The sequence below is a fragment of the Pyxicephalus adspersus genome, chromosome 3 (genome assembly GCF_032062135.1).
Source record: "Pyxicephalus adspersus chromosome 3, UCB_Pads_2.0, whole genome shotgun sequence".
Classification (NCBI taxonomy): Eukaryota; Metazoa; Chordata; class Amphibia; order Anura; family Pyxicephalidae; genus Pyxicephalus; species Pyxicephalus adspersus.
In genome coordinates this window covers 17,896,307-17,902,306 of record NC_092860.1, presented here as the reverse complement: position 1 = coordinate 17,902,306, position 6,000 = coordinate 17,896,307, and positions in this window count along the sequence as shown.

The following is a 6,000-nucleotide window of genomic DNA, read 5'->3' as shown; positions in this document are numbered from 1 at the left end:
AACACCAACACTACTTATCATTACTTACCCAGCAGTAATGTGAGAAGAAGCAGAGTAAAAACTCATCATAGCAAGAAATAGAGTGGAAGTTGGTTAAGTAGTAGAGAAGTGTTGGCAGAGAAGGATCCTAGAGAAGTGACTTGATCAAAGAAGTGAACTATATACCTAGAGCAGACGGAGCTGGGAGAGAGAAAAAAGAAATGTGGCTACTGATCAGATTGTGCGGCTTAGAAAACTCAGGACACTGAGACACAAATAAAAATTACTGAAAAAATAAATTTAAATGCACTTGAAGTGCAGGATACTAACCATAGCATGTTTTACAATCTTTGCTGGAAGGATTCTCAATATACAAAACATAACAAAACTATATATACAGAACAAAAACGAAACTATACCATAATGAATGTGTGCCAAAATCAAAGCTCAAGGTGTCCAATCAATTGGTAAAAAAAATGCTACTTTATCTTGATCATGAAAGGCCTGATATTAAAGAATAAACTATCATGTTAGGTGGAAAATGTCCTGGGTTACTTTACCCTAAAGGTCAGAACACTAAATTGTCAGATCTTTGTCCGTTTTCCTTTTTGCAGTGGTTTTTCTTTGAATGACAGGCGACATGAGCTGTCCTTAGGTGAGTTCCAAGACTTCCACTTACCATTGTATACAAGGTCCACTCTTTTAGTGCTTTCTGATGTTCCCCAAAGGAACCATAAACAAATTATTAAAATTAAATACTATGCTTACTTATCAGCTTCTATGGTACTTCTATGGTGATAAAATTCTGGGAAATAGTGAGAACTATTTTGCAAGATGTTTTATTTGCAAGAATTACTCTTCCATTCCCCAGATCTTACTGCAAAGAATATGACATCTCTAACTTACTTTTCACCGCTACAGAATCCCAAATTTATTATTTTTTCTGATTAAGGATATTGATGGGGGGATCCTGTAAAATCTAGTAACAGAGTAAAGTAAAGCAGAAGGCTTTCAGTTTGGTCTTGTGATATTGAGAGAACTTGTGACAATGGAGGAAAACAAGTGGGAAACAGGAACTTTAAAAGCAACTGGTACACAAGGATTTATAAAGAGTGATTAGCATGTAATAAATAAAACCTGCAGATTTTAAAATATTGAAAATATCTTTACAATGACATATAAATGTTAAACCTTATATGAGATTTTAGTGAGTGGGTTAACTTTTTCTATAATAACGTTTATGTATATATAACTGAATTAAATGTTTTGTTTTCCTGGCTGCCTGGAGTTCACCATTAATAGAAAATAAGATGTGGAAGCAGCACAATAGGAAAAGAACAAAGAAAATAGCACTGTGCATTATTTAAAGATCTACAGTAAGATTATTATTTTTATATCACAGCAGTTCAGCAAATGTTCCCAATGCTCATTATTCCAAACAAGCTTGAACATTGCTAATCCTGCAGCCTGAGAAGCTCATCTGCTACAACACAGCTCTTTGCCTTCTTGTTGTAGTCAGCAATTAGCAATTTGCAAGTAATAAATGAGAAATGGAAAGCCAACAACAGCTACAAAATACTACAAAGCAGCATGTGAAGTAACTACAGGAAAATGTGGCAGCGTACGTTTAGTTCTCTATGCTATGCTTATAGAAAAAATACATAAAAATGGACTGAGGGGGACTATAAAACATCTTTATTGCAATAGTGCACAGATAAAGATCCTCCAGGACCCTTTCCACAGACTGTGCTTCCTCGCACCAGCATACTGTAGGATACTATAGTGATGTAGGCAAGTAGTAGAGGAACAAGAATACAACACATTTGGAGGTTTCAGCTTTTTTTTTAAACTTTATCTGGCCCGAAAGAGGGTTGAAGCACAAAGTCGAAAGAGGAATGAGTTGCAGAAGATGCAGGATCTAAGGAACTACCTTGTGTTCACAACAGCACCCTGCAAGGGACGATGGACTTTTCCCATGGACAGCACCCAGGTTATGGTTAATATTGGCAAGATCTGGCTGCGGGAAAAAAAAAAGTGTGATATAAAATCATCAGACAAGGTCATGATCAAAAATGCAAAAGATCAAGGCAGGTAAAAAAAAAGGTTCTCGAGAAACAGGCAAAATTTCAGGTCAGGTGGATGACAAGGAATGTGCAAAAACAGGAAGAAGTCATAAATGAGTATCAAAACTGGAACAATAGTCACAGGGGTACAAAAGCCCAAAAGCACTGGGCAGGTTTGTTTTCCTAAAGTTGGCCCTAGAGCAGCATTTCTTACTAAGAACCATCAACCAGTGTAATAACCTCTAAATCGGTGTATCTTGACCTTTTTAACAATGTGGAACCCTTGAAATAGGTTTCAAGTATTCAAACCCCTGCTATAATTACTAAATCTACAGCTTACGGTATATTAGTGTGGTGGTTGATGGAAAGAATGCCTCTTACATTGCTGGCCAGTGGGAAGAATGTCACCCTTACAGATGCCCAAAAAGATCATTGGTGTCACTTAAACTGAGCTGAGAGTCACAAATTGCTCAAGAAACTCCTAGCAACTTGTGGATGAACACTAAGTGTTCCACAGAACCCTGACTGAGAGACAAATTTTTTTTGCAGTTACCTGGGAATTTAGCAAGCTGTTGCACAGATAGAATCAAGTTTTTGATCTTGGGGCCAAACAGCAGACTGACAGGTTGGTTGTGCAGTTATTATGTAGAGTAACAGTCGGTATTATTATTGTGTGCAGTGGTATGGCCATTGAAATCAGTACATGTATAATATACAATAGTACAATAGAAATATACAATAGTATATGTATTACACTAGCAAGATGTTTCCTATAATAGATCTTTGCACTGCTAAATATTATGTTTAAAAAAATATGTCACAAGTTCACTAAAAAATAGTGCTGAGTTTATTAGTTTAATTCTGTGGCTATAAAAGGGGTTTCTATCCCTTCTGTAAATCTTCTACACTCAGTAGAAATCTAATACATCTACCCTTTTCTGCATGCTTCCTTTTTGTGGTTATTTCAGTTTCCTGCCCCAGTGCAATCTTTTCTCTTTTTTTTCTTGAATTTACTATACACGGAAGTATGAGAAATTCTATTTTGTGTACAGTGAACATAAGCAAGGAACGGCTCACCTAGAAATTATTTAAATCTTATAGGGCACATCTTCACAATCCAACCTTTAAAAGGCATCAGCAAGTAGGTCCTTCTTGGTAGACGAAGTGTAAATATACTTTTACTTTGACAACCAGCCATCAAAAAATTTCACGCTCTGTTTCTTGATTCCATTACAGTTGACAGTGCTGAATCTGCCTCTTATCTGCTGTGTAATTCACAGACTATCAGTTACTCACCATTCAGAGCTAGCAAGGAGACATTTTTTACATTAATTAAAGGGGTGGCTAATATCTCTCTCTGAGTGTGGGGGCATATGACAGCCTAATATCTTAGTATGTAACTGTGTAAATATCAGGTCTTTGCCATTCTTAAAACTGTTTTTTCTTTTAGTGAGAAGCTGTGATGGGAGAGGCACAAGCAAGTTTCACGTTGTTGGAGTTAAGGGCCGTCATGAAGTTTTTGTTTCTCCAGAGAATGTCAGCAAAGGACATTCACACTGAGATGTCACAAACACTGGAGGAGAAGTGTCCTTCCTACAGCACTGTCATAACCTGCATATCTTGTATAAAGACTGGGCATTTCACCATTGAAGGTGAGCCCCGCAGTGGGCGCCCCCCAACCTCAACTGACCCGGCAACCTGGGATGTTGTCCATGAGCGGATTATTGAGGACCGGCGAAAATCTGCAAAAAGGATAGCCCAGATACTTGACATTTCACGGGAGTGTGTTGAGTTTGTTATCACCACTATCCTAGACATGCAAAGGCTTTCAGCGAAGTGGGTGCCGAAATGTTTGATCAGTGATCAGAAGAAGGAACATGTTGAAGCATCCAAAGCCATTTTGGCCCATTTTGAAGCTGCACAGGACTTTTTGGCTAGGTTAGTGACTGAGGATGAAACCTGGTACCACATCTATGATCCTGAAACCAAGATACAGTTAAAGGAATGGCGCCACAGAGGGTCCCCACGGCCGAAGAAGTTCGTCATGTCGTATGTTTTCCCGTTTGTCCTTTTTTTTTTTTTTTTGCAGGACAATGCACCTGCGCACACGTCCAACGTTGTGGCTGCAAAAATGAACACCCTGGTTTCCAATTAGTCAAATCTCCCCTACTCACCTGACCTGGCCCCTTCAGACTATTATCAGTTCCCGAATTTGAAGAAACACCTGAAGGGGCAACGTTTTGAGGACATTGAGGTCAAAGATGAGAGCTGGTTTGCGGCCCAACCAAAGGACTTTTATTTGATCGATCTAGAAAAGCTGCAACTACGCTGTACCATGTGCATCAGTCTCGGGGGGAATATGTTGAATAAATGTGTTATTTCATAACTTTGGCTCTCTTCTTTCTGGGCACAGCCAGGAACTTTACAGAACCCCCCCCCCCCCTATATCCCTCTATATATATATATATATATATATATATATATATATATATTAAAGACAAAGGTGTTTTTTTTAATAGTTTTTCTTCTTTAATTTGTAATTACCGTAGCGGTAAAGACTGAATGGGAGACCCTCAGCCTCTTAGGATACAAATGTCACATATTACAGAAGGCTGTGGGCTGCTCCTTCTGCACATGCTTGATCTTGGGTCATTTTGTTTTTTACTGAAAGGTCCCCTCTAAATGCCTTCAAGAACCATCAGTTTTTGTAAAAGACAATATCTAATGCTAACAGTATATTAGGGCTGAGTTTTACATTTTTTTTATTTTGTCCGTGTCAATGGACAGTTGTCTTTATTTCCATCCTGACTGCACCCCTGCTCTTCTCTCGCCGGATTGAGTTTGTTCTTAATAAAACCATATCAAAAGTCCAAGTATGTATGTGTCATTTGCCCCATGAGAAGAGAGAACCCACAGAAATTTAGCTGGTCCTACACAGGTGAGTGCTACACACAATTTGCAAACTAAATACTTATACTGCTTTCCCAATACACAGAACTGACCTGATCATGGGTACAACTTAGGGAAGATAGAGGAAAAAAAATTTCTAATGTTGGCAGTTATACCTGCATAGATACTTAAACCTGTAGGATGTCTAAAGCCCAATTGGACTTTTAGTTTACCCTCTGTGTTTTACCATGTGTGTGTCAAGTGAAAGGGTATAATTATCTAAATACATTTTAGGTACATCAAAATAAAGGTGTGCAAAGTCTTATAGTCTATTTTCTATACAAAGTGTACATTATAAGATTTGTTGGGACACACCAATGTGAGTGGTTCAAGGATGAACACAGCTAATATATAAATATGTGTCGATTGATTCTCTCACCCTTCTATACTGCACACTTTTATTATTACTTATATTTAGTCAGCATTATTCTTTTATCTTGTTTGTCCCTCCTTTGTAAATAAAATATTTTTTAAAGATCCAGTTTGCTTCCTCATTTTAAAGTCTTTATTGATTTTTAAGCCAATCTAAACCTAGCATTTAGTATACAAATATAGTTTTCATTTAAGGGTTTATGGTGGACAACAGAAATCAGGATCTTAATGCATGAAACGATTTACATAAACCTTTCGTGCTTTGTTTTAGGTTCAAAGATATAGGGAAACCTAGAAATACCGGTACATAAAAAGGAGAAGATTGTAAATATTTCTGTTTGCTTATATAACCAATGTCTCATTTCTAAAAAATTATGGTACAACAGTTAATAGTTAACTTCAAGATGCACATTTTTTTATTAGAGGGAATTAGGACTACTTTTTACTAAACTGCTTATAGCTTTATAGGATTGGATTTTAAGTGAACCTATGTTTAACTCACCTCATGGGTCAAGCATGTATTTTGACCATAACATAATTCACTTACTAATTTAAATTTCTCTCTACCACCCAGCCAGGACACCACAGCTTACTGTCCTCCGTTACCCTGTGTTTTACCCTTTATTCCATTAGACCA